This window comes from Phyllostomus hastatus, unplaced genomic scaffold (genome assembly GCF_019186645.2).
Source record: "Phyllostomus hastatus isolate PE091 unplaced genomic scaffold, TTU_PhHast_1.1 phas_scaffold_129, whole genome shotgun sequence".
In the NCBI taxonomy this organism is placed as follows: Eukaryota; Metazoa; Chordata; class Mammalia; order Chiroptera; family Phyllostomidae; genus Phyllostomus; species Phyllostomus hastatus.
In genome coordinates this window covers 8,180,017-8,192,779 of record NW_025334009.1, presented here as the reverse complement: position 1 = coordinate 8,192,779, position 12,763 = coordinate 8,180,017, and the positions used below count along the sequence as shown (strand labels likewise).

The 12,763-nt window shown below is 50.4% G+C and overlaps 1 protein-coding gene across 6 annotated transcripts in view; it reads left to right on the top strand.

Annotated features, from left to right (window-relative positions):
- The first annotated feature begins 3,115 nt into the window (after positions 1 to 3,115).
- SNRK (SNF related kinase) overlaps positions 3,116 to 12,763 on the top strand; it is a 39,786-nt gene continuing 30,138 nt past the window's right edge. For 3 of the 6 annotated variants that reach the window (XM_045856671.1, XM_045856675.1, XM_045856670.1), the window contains exon 1: positions 3,116 to 3,250. The gene's annotated coding sequence lies outside the window, so the exon portion shown is untranslated. Of the gene's footprint in view, positions 3,251 to 5,266; positions 5,355 to 12,763 lie in introns of those variants that run through there. The other 3 variants (XM_045856674.1, XM_045856677.1, XM_045856672.1) reach the window with 1 other exon arrangement.

The following is a 12,763-nucleotide window of genomic DNA, read 5'->3' as shown; positions in this document are numbered from 1 at the left end:
GTGGAAGATGACTTCCAACAGAGATTCTGATTTAGTAGGTCTGCAGCGGAGCCCAAGAATTTATTTTTCAGTCTAGTTCCCAAAAGCTGATGCAGCTGGCCCAGGGCGCACACTTTGGGAACCACTGCTTTACGTCAACCTTATAAGAAAGGGATTATTATCACCACCACCACCCCCATTTTACAGAGGAAGAAACAGCCAGGTAGGCCACCTGCCCAGGGCCACGGAGCAATCATTGATGGAGCTGGGATTTAATGGGCAGGGAGTGTCTGCCATGCCTCCTAGTTCACAGGTTGCAAACAAGCAGTTAATGGCTGGCATTTTCAATCCTTGTTTGCAACTATCAAAAATATATCACACACACACACACATACACACACGGGCCTTAACTGACATCTGAGATAGAAGAATTCGAGATGCTAACCCATACTAAGAGGGTGGGGGAGGGAAGTCTTTGACGAATTCTTTAGTCCACTCCAATGAAGCAGTGTTTGGGTCCTATTGCGATGAAGTCAGGATTTAGAAATGCCAAGTATCAACGTAAAAAAGAAAAGAGACTAAATACGTACAAGGAAATCATCACACGAAAACAGCAACAGCTCCAAGCTGAAGTGCAGGTGAATGCTCAGTGTCTGTTGTTTTAAATGTATTTAAAACTTTAACCATATTATGAAAACTGACAATAACTAGAGAAGACAACCTTGCTGCTTTTGGAGGGTCCCAAGATAAAAGTGGGAATTCTGTCATGAATCTGCTTGCTTTTCGCATCTTGATCTCCTTTGTAGCATCTCCCTGGTTTCCCTCCAATAAACAACTTCTTCCTTCAATTGGCGGCATTATGTTATTTTTGAGATCTGAATCACGGAGGCTGTAACGCAGGCCTGCTTGCCCCATCTTGTTTTGCAGAGTGCTGTATATCTAATTAAAGCTTCCAACCAGTCCATAAAAAGACCTAACATTTAAAAAAGCAGTTTGTGTTGGAGACGGCCCCGGGGCCCACCGGAGAAGAGGTTTCTTCATTAACAATAAACACATTTGCTGAAATTCAAAATTAAGGAATAATACGTTAATTTGCACGGGAATATTTTTAAATGTTGCCTAAGCATAATCGGATCGTGTTACCGCATTTATGGCGCGGAACCGAAAATGGGTCATGTTCTCGCCCGCAGCACTCCAGCTTCCCCAGAAACACTGGGGATGAATAAATGATTTACCATGCGGAAGAGTTGGAGCTGACTTTATTTAAATCAACGTACTATTCTGTTCCTTTTCATTTATTGCTGTGCTATTCTCATGCCCTTGTTTTCCTAACAGAATGTATTCAAAACCAGAGTTACATGGCAGCAATATAAATACTCCTATCCGCCTTCCAAGGGCTTATCTCGGATGGCCATTGTTTTGTGGTTACTGTTATAGCTCAGGGCTATGGACCTGGCGGTGGAGGCCCTCAACCACCTGCATTCCCTTGGGAGACCATTAGAATGGTCTTTTCCCCCCTTACGTGACTACAGGCTTCCCTGAATGGTGACCTCTCCCAGAGAGGACAAGCCCAAGGCCTCCCAGGCTTCCAGCAACAAATCAAGTTAGCGTTTTAGTTAGTGCTGGTGCTTAACATGCTTCTGGAGTTAGAATGTCAATGACAAAGTGAGGCTATTTTTCTGTAGTCTTTCTAAGTCACAGTGTTCCCAGAGTTGGGGTCTTGACTCAACCCTGAGGGGCAGAGACCCTGCCTGAGGCTTTCCCCAGCCCAAATGACCCATCAACCTACGCCAGGGCATTAGGGTAACTGGGAGTCCCCCTTTAATAGAAAACCTTAGGACATTACCCTGAAGATTTCGCACCTCTCAACAATCCACTTTTGCTTCCCAATGGTCTTCAGTCATGCAAAGTTGATGTTGTGGAGAGTCTACAGAGAAAAAAGCCTCTGCCATTTGCCAACAGAGACATTTGCTAAAGCCATCTAGAGTCGGCTTCTCCATCTAATTTAAGCAAACTTGGAGAATCTAAGCAGCTTTTTCTTTTGGCTCGGGTCCTTTGCGAGGGGGTCCTTTCGTAGGGGAGGGCTTGGGAAGAGGGGAGAAACAGGGAAAAGCAGGTTGGTGGGCACGGGCATCAGGCAATTTGGCTCCCTTCCAGGAAGGGCACTCCACTGAGCACCAAACTTCCACTTCCGAGGTGGGAGGCCGGAACCCCGGGCCCATGTCTCTGGCCAGCGCTAAGCTCCATTCTGGAGCTGAACTGTCAGCGCCACGGTTAATGCCTGGCATGTTCACGTCCCTGAGTTCATATGCTCTAATACTTTCCATGACCTTTTGCCTTTCAACACTTTCCTGAAGAGGCAGCCTGGCCTGGCCGGTGTCTCCCCGCTGGCCTTTAAAGCCAGTGCTGCATTCAGATGCTGAGCTCTTCTCTCTTTTTGTTGACCGTGTTTTGCCATGCATCATATGCTCCCGTGTATAATACCTACCCGTGTTTCAGTACTGACTCCCACGAATAATTTGCTTTATCCATGGGAATGAGCACTACTTATGTATAATGCGCATCCTTATGTTCCCCTAAAAAATTTGGGCCACAAGTGCGCATTATACACGGCAAAATACGGTAAATAGCAACAAAATCACAATTCCTTCAAAGTAGATTCCCAGGGGGAAGAAGCCGTAAAGGGGGAAAGAAAACCCATGTGTATGTATACATATATATGAATGTATGTATACATATATATGAATGTATGTTTTTCTCTCCTCATTTAAAACTGGATGAGAGATGGGGTGAACCTTTAAAAGGGTCAAGTGCGTGTAGCCCTCAACCACCCCCGGCCTGGGACGCAGAGTCTGGTGCGGGCTTAGTCCTCTCCGATTTCCCTCGACAGCTCGCGCTACTTTTCTCGGCCATTGTCCTGCGTCCCTGGTGCTTCCTCCTTCACCGACCCCTCTCCTCCTCCGACTCCCCGCCCGCCTCCTACCGCCAGCCGCAGCCCAGACTCGCCGTAGTCCGGACGCTAGCATGATGCCCTCTAACAGCCCGCGCGCCAAGGCCCGCAGGTGCGCCCCGCCCCTCCCGTGACCCCGCCCCATCGCTTACGTCACAGTGACGGAAGGCCCGCGCAGGCGCAGCTCAGCCCCACCCCTCCCCGCCGCCGGCCGCCCGCCCGCTTGGTATTATGATTAGCTCTGGGTGCGGGGAATCGGCGGCCGGGAGGGAGTCGTCGGAGCCGCGGCCGCTGCAGACGGTCGCCCGCCTGCGGGCTGAGGTAAGGGGAGCGCGGATCGCTGCCGGGCACGGTGGCCCTGGGCGGGAGTGCGGGGCAGGCCTCCGCCGCTGCTGCCTCTGCCGTTGCGGGGTTGGGAGCCCGGGCCGGGCTCCCGCCGCAGGCGGAAAGTAAGTTGCGCGCTCCGCGCTCCCTGCGCCGGCGGCAGCGCGGGCCCAGGCGAATGCGGGGCCCGGGCTGCGGCGTCCCTGACCCGGTGCTGCGGCGACGCGGCCTGGCAGCGAGGCGGCGGCGGGGCCCGGGCGGGAGCCGTCACTGCGGCGACCGGTCGCGGGCGCCCGGAGGCCCTGCCCTTGCGGCCGCGGCGGGATTGCGGCACCTCGGGAGGCGCCCGCATCCCCTCCCCGCCCCGGAGCGGGCCGAGTGCGGCGCCCGCCGGGCCCCGCGCCTCAGCCGGGCTCCCCGCGCCCAGGTTCTCTCGTGCAGTGTGTGTTCTTCTCCGAATGTGTTTTCCTTTTTCAAACGAATCTAGAAATCTGGCCGCAGCAAGGGGGTTCCTCGGTAAAACTGCAGCCTTACAATAGAATGGGGATATTGTTGTCGGTAGAGAAAGGGCATCGGGTAAGGAAGGAGGAGCAGTGCCGTTCCCGTTCCCGAGGGAGAGCTAGAATTTTTCTCGTTGGGAAACCTCCGTTCTTTTCCGTAGTCATCGCCTGTTGATTTCTTTCTGGACCATTTTACAAAAACCTACTGCCTTTCACTTGGACTTGGGATCCAGGAAAGTGGCAGCCTTTTATCCTGGGGGGTTCGTGGAGCTGTGCTGGTCCTGACAGTTGGGTCAGGTATAACCCAATAGCTTCATAGGGAGTTCGGTTCCGGTATTGGGGGGTGGGGGGTGCGGAATTTATGAGCAGGGTCCTTAAATCTATAGTTGTCTGTGGATATAGGACCTGTCAAACTGTCAAGTTACTTTTTTCCCCCCACTCCATTGAATTGAGTGCATTCTCAAAGTCTTAGGGGCTAACGTTAAAGCTGACTTAATGCCTGGCTCGTTTTATGGTGAAAGGTGAAGCATGGCTTTCAAGTGATGGAACCGCGAAGGCTGGACATCCCGTTGAATTTCCACCCAGCCCCTATCAAACATCAGATTCCTCAGTGTGGGTGCAGGTTGGGAACTAGTCCCTGACCCATCTAATGTATCAGAATGCATATCAGTGTACTTTAAAGCCCGGGCTTGTCAACGCTTATGTAATCACTTCGTTAATTTATAATCTTGTTACATTGCTTTCCAGATTGATAAAACCATTCCCTTCAGGAAATCTGTCTTCAACGTCTGCTTAAATATTTCTCTTGGAATTGGATTCCTGAAGAGGAATGTACTGTACAAGTGGAGATTAAAGCATACTAATTAGACCAGTGCCTTTTTTTTTAAAAAAAAGTATTGATTCTTTTAGCTGACTCTCGAATTTTCCCTGTTAGGAAAGCAGATGACATTCCCATTTTGCAGAACTTGATGTGAGAGAAGTTGCGTGACATTCCCAAGGTCATGTATCGAAGCAGTGTAGTACCTGAAAATCAAGTGCACGCCTGGTGTTAACTTTCCTTAATGCTCCACCTTCAGGGTTTCTGGTCAGGGACTTTGAGTGGCCCCTTTCAATTTTTTATAATGCACAAAAATTACTCTCACTTTATTAATGTTACTATTTTGAGTGAATTTTTATTGCAGGAAGACCCATTCCTTTAAAACACACAAGAACTCAGGAGTTCTACAAATCTGCATTTTTTTAGAACAGCCATAGAGATGAGCCCGTATGGTTCAGGTTTAATCCGGTGATCCGAAAAGGAAGGCTTTGAACTGTCCTTATTAAAGTTGAAGGGTTTCATATTTTTACTGGGTGCAGGAAATACGATTTGTTTAAAGTTTACTGTGGTTGTTTCATATGAAAGTGAAACTAAGTAGAAAAAAAAAAGGTGTTTATTTTTGGAGATATCCAGCAGCCCTGGTTCTCAGCTTTGGTATAAATAAGGCCATGATTTCCTTGCTGTAGCCACTTGTCAGAGCCTGGGAGCTCCTTGCACTGCCCAGTAAGAAAAGGGGACAAGTGAACTTTCCACAAGGCCGGGGGTTTAGGAATTACAAACATAGGTAAGGAGCTCTACAGACTTGATTTAACTGTATGCCGGCTGTTTGCTTAGCAACTGAAAGAGAGTTTTCGCCAACGTGCTTTCACAGGAAAACTATTATCGAGGATTTAGGTACTTTCCAGCCTGTGTATATGTGCAGGTAAATCCTTCAGAGCAACTTAGGTGGAAACGTTGACTGGATTCTAGCAGTTTTGAATGCAGACTTAATCTGTGATCATTTATTTATGGAGCCTTTTTGTGTCTATTTTTGGGGCCCCGGGCTAGAGCGCAGCAATAGAAAGGAGCTTACAGGCTATTGGGGACTCCAAGGTAAACAGTAGCAGTGGGGTGTGGTGAATGCTTTGGTGGGGCCCAGGCAAATGCCCCTGGAAGCACAGAGGTGGGGACACGGCATCTGACTTAGGAAAGCTTCACAGAGGCAGGGACCACTGAACTCTGGGAGGACAGGAAGAGTCCCCAAGCAGAGAAAAGGGGAGAGGGCTCCGAGTTCAGGGAGGCTGAGAAGGTAGGGCCAAGTGGAGGAGGAAGGACAGACGCGGCTCCAAGTGGGTGAAAGGGAGTTGGGGAGGTAGACACAGTGCAGCTGTTCTTTTTTTAAGGAATCTGGAGAGCAGGGGGGAGGAGCGGGGCAGCAGCGCTGGGGATGGAGGGCAAATGCCCTGGCACTTTGTTTCCGTTTGGGAAGAGCTGGTGTAAAGCGCCTCGGCCCCGTGCCACGCGAGGGAACACAGGAGGCGTGTGCCGGAGCGGCGTTGTCGGCGGCACCACGGGTCGTTTCCTCCTCTGCTTTCCTGTCCATCTGTTCGGGGTCGAGACCCCCTGTCCCCGGGGGAGACCACTGCCTGCTGGTGGTACGGGAGGAACCCGCCTAAAGAGGATTTCTGCTCCACCTTCCCTGAACATTTATTTCTCTGCTGTCACTTCCAGCGCCTCCTGAGAGTCCGCTTTGGCACCTCCGGCGTTTGGCCCCTGCTCAGGTGGGCTCTTCCGCGACAGATCAGGCGTCTTTCCCTCTCCTCAGCCTGGTCGTGCCGCGCCCCCAGACGGCCGTGCCGTGGCTGCTCAGTAGTTGTTTCAGAGTCGGAGGGCATTATCTGCCCACATGCTGTGATGTTTTAGTTCTGGAGCGTCTGCAGCCTCAGGCAAGGTTGGGTCTGTCTGTCTTTCTAAACGCGGACACCCTCAGCTACACGTCGGCCCAGCCATGTAACTCGGGTTATGAGACCAGAGCCCCAGAAGGGTGGGTCACAGGACACGCAGCGGGTCGGGTCGCAGCCTCAGCGGGCCTCCGTTCCTCCGCGGTGCACGCGAGTTGGTCTTCCCCAAACCCTGGAGGGTGCCGGCCCCAAGAAGGCAGAGCCCATGCCGTGATCTCCGTGTCCCCAGACCAGAGTCCCGCCTGCAGTGTCGCCCCGCCACACGAGAAGTGTCTCAATGAAGAAACTTCAGAAACCCGAGCTTTAGTCTGTGGATTCTGGTCAGCCTTGTTCAGAGAAGCTACCCCCGTTTTGACCCAGCAGGGCCGCATCTAAGTTGTGCTGCCAGCCTAGAACTTCGGGACTGGAAGCAGGTTGTCTGCCCGATGCGAACGCGGGGTAGGTGCTCGGGAAGTGTTTGTTCCCGTCCTGGTTCCAGCCAGAGGGAGGGGGTGGCACCACCTGCCCGCTGTCTCCGCAGGTCAGTCTAAATTCCCATCTACTTTGCCCCCTGTGCGTGGAGTTTGGGATTTTACTTCCTAAACGTGTCTCCACCATGACCTCCCTCTCCTCATCTCTGCCCGGAAACTAGTGGCCCTCGTTTTTAAGTGTTTAAGGCTTCCTTTACCTGGGGGTGTTTTCCGTCGTCTCCTTGCCTGTCTTCTGGCTCTGGAGCGGCCTTTCTGTCCGCTCTGCACCTCGCTGCCGGAGTGCTGTGCTGAGCCCTCCTCTCTGATTGCTGGCCCGGCTCAGGGCTCTCCTTTCGCGTCTCAGCGCCAGCTATCATTTGTCCGTGTAACCAAATGTGTCTGTGTACGGCAGGCTCTGGGATACAGGGCCAAATGGAACAGACGTGGGCCGTCCGTGGACTGGACTTACCATTTCTTCTCGTGGAGGACACACGGCACTAATCACGTCGTCACCAGCTGTGTAGCCACAGTGGTGACAAGGGCTGTAATGGAGAAGGACGAGGTGCTGTGGGAGGGCACCGGGGCAGCCGTGTGGGGTGTGGGGAGGCTGCCAGTCCGAAGGTGACCTGTTCGCTGGGCTCCACAGCCTGGGCAGGGCTGGCCAGACCTGATTTGCACGGAATAAAGGTCGAGGGGTACCTGGCACCTGCCTCCCTGTCTGGCCTTGTCTCCTGTGTTCTGCATGAATTTTTGTCCCGGACACAGACACACTAAGCTCTCTTGAGTCCCTTCGGGAAAGCTTTTTCCCCAGTATCACCATTTTCAAATGCAGAGAAATCCGTTTCTCTGAGCTCCCTCCTGTGAACTCCCCTGGGCCGGGATAGGGGAAAGAACGCCTCTTCAGGCACGTCTGTTCTGAGAGATCGTAAACACCTTGAGGTAGGGACCCTCCTCACGGGTCCAGTAAGGTGTCTGGGGGCAAGGGTGAGGGTGCTGATAGCAGAACGAGATGGGGAGCTAGGTGCACAGCCCCTCTCAAACAGCGGGCTCTCCTGGCAGGAAGGCCAGTGCCGAGAGGTTGTGCCCGACGTTGTGTGACTTTGACCCCTCTCACCCCTTGCTCGTTCATACACATTTTCGCATGCAGCTTTCATAACAGCTGCCCAAGGCGGCGATCGTCTGCGCTTTGTAAACCCGTGCCCGTGTTAGGCGCTGGGTGGCGCGTTGGGTGCCGGGTTGGGCTTCGGGTGCTGTAATACTCACCCCACCGCGCTCTGATGCTGCTCCTCCTGTTTGCTGAGTGAATGGATTTTGGTCATTTTTAATAAGAGTGTGCCTCTGTGGTGAATTTAATAAGAACAGCTGACCGAGTGGTGCTGTGAAATGCCGAATCTTAGGATGCTGTCCCGGCCCCTCTCGGGTGTCCGCCCTCGGCGCGCGCGCGCACCCGTGGGGCCGTGGCGTCGTCTCCGTGTGGCGTAGCGAGGGGAAACCGTTTGCACGACGTGCCCGCCTTGGATGAATGCTCAGCCACGCTGGTCCTTCCGTGTTAGAGAGAGTGTGTTTCAGATCGTGTGGGTTTTACAGCACAACTTCTCTCAAGTTCACTTTATTTGTTTTTCTCCATCGCAGTGGACATTCAATATTATATGAGTTTCAGGTGTGTGCCGTACTGATCAGACACTGTCACAACTCACAAAGTGATCGTCCCGATAAGTCTAGTCCCCACCTGGCCCCATGCACAGTTATTACAATATTCCCGACTGCGTTCCCTGCGCTGCACTTCACGTCCCCGGGAGATAATGTGATAATGTTCGTTTTGGATCATGACACCCTCCTGACAAATAATGTGTGGACACGTTATGTAGCCAGAGTGGGATGTTTTCATGGCTCTCTCTTTAAAATAGTCAAAATAATGTACAGCCTTTTTTTTTTTAAGATTTTATTTATTTATTTTTAGAGAGGGAAGGGAGGGAGAAAGAGAGAGAAACATCAACGTGCAGTTGCTGGGGCTGTGGCCTGCAACCCAGGCATGTACCCTGACTGGGAATTGAACCTGCGACACTTTGGTTCGAGGCCCGTGCTCAATCCACTGAGCTACGCCAGCCAGGGCTTAATGTACAGCCTTTTAACTAATGTGTTTGTTCGGGTCCAAGCAAAGTGGGTGGACTTCAAGATGCAGGGCAGCTCCCTGCCATGGCCCCTTCCCCACGGCTTGGACGGCTCTCCCCCGTCAGCCTGGAGTGCTAGGAGAACCTCTGAAGACGTTTAGGGCAGCATACTCAATCTGCGGTTGTAGGGCTTGGGTTTATCCTTTGCTCGCCCATTTTGTGAGTATTTGCTAATCTTGTGAAGGAAAATCCTTTTTCAGAAACAAATGGAGGGAATGTGATTTGCAAAGTACATTAAAATTGCAGTTTCAAAAGGATAAAGTTTTGAAGCAGAAACAGAACCTCCCTGAATTTTCCCTGAATTATGTGCTTGCTGTTGGCTGTTCTGTGCCTGCCCGGAAGGGACCTTGCTGTCACAAGATTGGGTGCGAACTCCCAAGGTGGGGGTACTTGCAAGGTACCGTTCCATTTTCAGATGGCCGGTGATGACCTCCGTTTGTCTTTTGAATGGTTATTTGGCTGTAACTTCCTTTCTCCACGTAAAACACAGTTTCTGAACATTTCAAAAAAGTGTCTGATGGAGTTACTTGTTAGTGATGTTTATAGGTGAGTCTTTGGTGATGCCAGGGAATGTTCTCCTTTTAATTAATTCCTGGGGCAGAACTGGAGAAACAGCGGAAATGTCAACATGGATTTGTTTTAGGGCCATTGTTGCTGGGGAGGAGAAAGGCCTGGGTGCGTGGGGGTGGGGGGGAGGCCGTCTTATTGCTGGGAGGGGTGCAGGACCCTGAGTGGGGGTGCGGGTGGGACCCAGGTCCAATCCCGGCAGGCAGCTCTCCCCTGGAGTCGGGCTGGGGCAGAGGAAGTCCCTAGCTTCTGCGATCCTGCTCTCTCTCCTGTACGAGGGGCGCGGTGCTTCCGTTGTGTTGCTGGTGGTGAGGCATGAATGACAGAACAATATAAGGAGTCCACTCCTTACGTAGATGCCCAGTAAGCAAATTGTTTACTCTTTCTGAGACCTGCATTTAAACAAAATCGGAATTCCAAAAGGAGCGTTTGCGGCAGTGAAAGACGTTTCTAAAATCTGAAAGGAGGGAGTCCACTGTGGTTTTGCTGTCGGGCTCATTTCTGCGTGAACCTGTTGATAGAGTAGATCTTTAGGAAAGTAATGTAGATGATAATGAGAGAGATCACATGAGTCAAAACGAACCAGAAATTGGTGTTTTACGGGACTTGAAAGTGAATAGTGAACTTTTTAATTGGTTTAAATGCTCTAACAACCTTATATGATGTTGCTTTCACATTAAGAACCTAAAGAGTTTTTCTCTTCTGTTGAGGCCTCGTCCCTCAAAGCTGCTTCTGTGCAGTGTTAACTCTTTAATGACTTTAATTAACTTTAAGTATAATTCAAAATAAACGTGTGATGAGTTACTGAGTGTGGCAAGTGTCCCCTTGGTTTTGAGTAGGGGAGAGCTTGTTACAGTTGCCTAGATGGTGAGCCATTACACATTTTTCAGGAGCAGCCTTCTTAGCCCGACTGAACTTGTCTTGCTTGTACCCCAGCTCACAGCCGCTTGCACGCTGGTGTTCTGCCTTCTGGAGCCAGCCAGCCAGAGGTCCTCCCTGCTGCCCGCTCCCAGGAACTGTGTCCCACGAGTCCCTGCGGAGGGCAGGCCCTGGCCTGTGGGCTGCCTGTCCCCGGGGGTCCCGCCTCTCGTATTGGCTCCTCGTCCTCTGGCATCCTTCGCCTGGGCTCACTTGTATGACTATCTATCTTTTTAATGCGGAGGCAACTTACTTGTAACATTCTAGAGGACAGGGGCTGTACTGTGCCCTGTACAGTCAGGGCTCAGACAGCTGCTGAGGAAAACAGACTCGGGGGTCCCATCCCTCCCTCAGGCTGAAGGAGCTGCGCCCCTTGTCCCTTGGGAGAGGCAGAACGTGCCACTGAGCGCCTTGTCTGCTGAGACTGCGCACGTGGGCTTCAGACGCCTTTTCAGGGAAGTGGCTCTACTTCACAGCTCTCAGTGCAAAGCAAATTGAGTGAAGAACTACCTACAGAAAGTCAGAGCTGTGATAACCTCCCCCTTTCCTAGATTATAAAAGCAGCACGCGCTCACTGCCAAAAATTGGGAAAGAACAGAAAAACAGAGAGGGAAAAAATTCTGTGATCTTGTCAATTTAACAGTCGTATTTTTTAGACACATGTGCAAATTGTATACTTTTTCACCGTAGTTGGACTCCTGTGCCATGAAATTTGGTCCGTGAATTTTTTTACGTAGCGTTTTATTGTGCGGTTTCCCCACGGGAGTCACCGGCCTCGTGGTGCTGCGGCACCGTGGCGCGTCAGGTGCGCCGTGAGTTGGCCGTCTTGTTATTCTAGACTTTTAGGTCACTTCTGATGTTTTTGTTTTTGCATATGTAAATACCACTGAGCATCCTTGAATATAAATACCTGTCTATGTCTTTATTTCATTAAGACGTAAATCGAGCAGTAAGATTTTAAAGTCAGGGGCATTAATTATTTGAAGGCTCCTGGTACACGTGCTGCCAGATTGCTTTTCAGGTGACTTGCGGTCTCAGCGGTGTGAGGGGACCCCCCCAGTGATGCTGTCTTTTCAGAGTCAGTGAAGTGTTAGGTGCCAGTATTTTTGTTTATTTTTTTCTGTTCCAGCATTCTTTTTTGACCATATCTTAATAGCCATCTTTGTCACAGTATCAGTGGTGGGGGGGGGGTATGGTAGGCAGTTAAAATGAGCTTTGACAGTGTTAATAAACGCTTTGGAAGAGAGGTCTTGATTATTAGGTTTTTAAATTCTATATAACTTCCAACTTATGTTCAGTTCGTCTGGCAACGCAGTAATTGTGGGTTGACTTTATTTATTTTGGAGTAATTTGTAGGTGCCAGCGTTTGCTTAAGTCATTATTTGTTCTGTGAGCACTTTATACCAGGGCTGTCATCATACTAATTTTTTATGTGTCACTTCCCCTTAGGTAGACATAGTGACATGCTTAGCATTTCTGTCACCTTAATGAGGGGCAGTACCTTTTAGGAATTTGAACTTGTTACCTGTGCTGCTGCTCCAGGTTCTGTGACTTGGATGTTAACTCCTTTATCTCCACAAATACTGAGTACTACTGAGTACTACTATAAACACTAAGTACTACTAAATACTACTACAGACACTAAGTGCTGCTAAGTACTACTACAAACACTGAGTACTACTACAAACATTAAGTACTACCAAGTACTACTACAAACACTAAGTACTGCTAAGTACTATTACAAATACTGAGTATTACTACAAACACTAAGTACAACCAAGTACTGCTACAAACACTGAGTACTACTAAGTACTACTATAAACACTAAGTACTACTCCACGTTGGTTAATACATCTCCTGGCTCCTGAACACATTCCATTTCCTTGATGTGTCCTGGACGATGGCTTGTTTTACTCAGAGGAAATACAGATGACTTAAACCAGCACTGCAAGGGATCGATCTGCATTGGCAGCCCAGTCACTGCTTGAGAGGCTGCGGCAGGCTTTTCAGCCCGGCATCCCGGCCACCTCCGTGACCCCCCGAGTCCATTAAAATTGACGGCTTAGAAGAAAACTTTCAGAACATGTGTCAGTAGGCATGCTTCCCACGGGGAAATACTTTCTTAGACATTTGGAGATACGGTTTCTC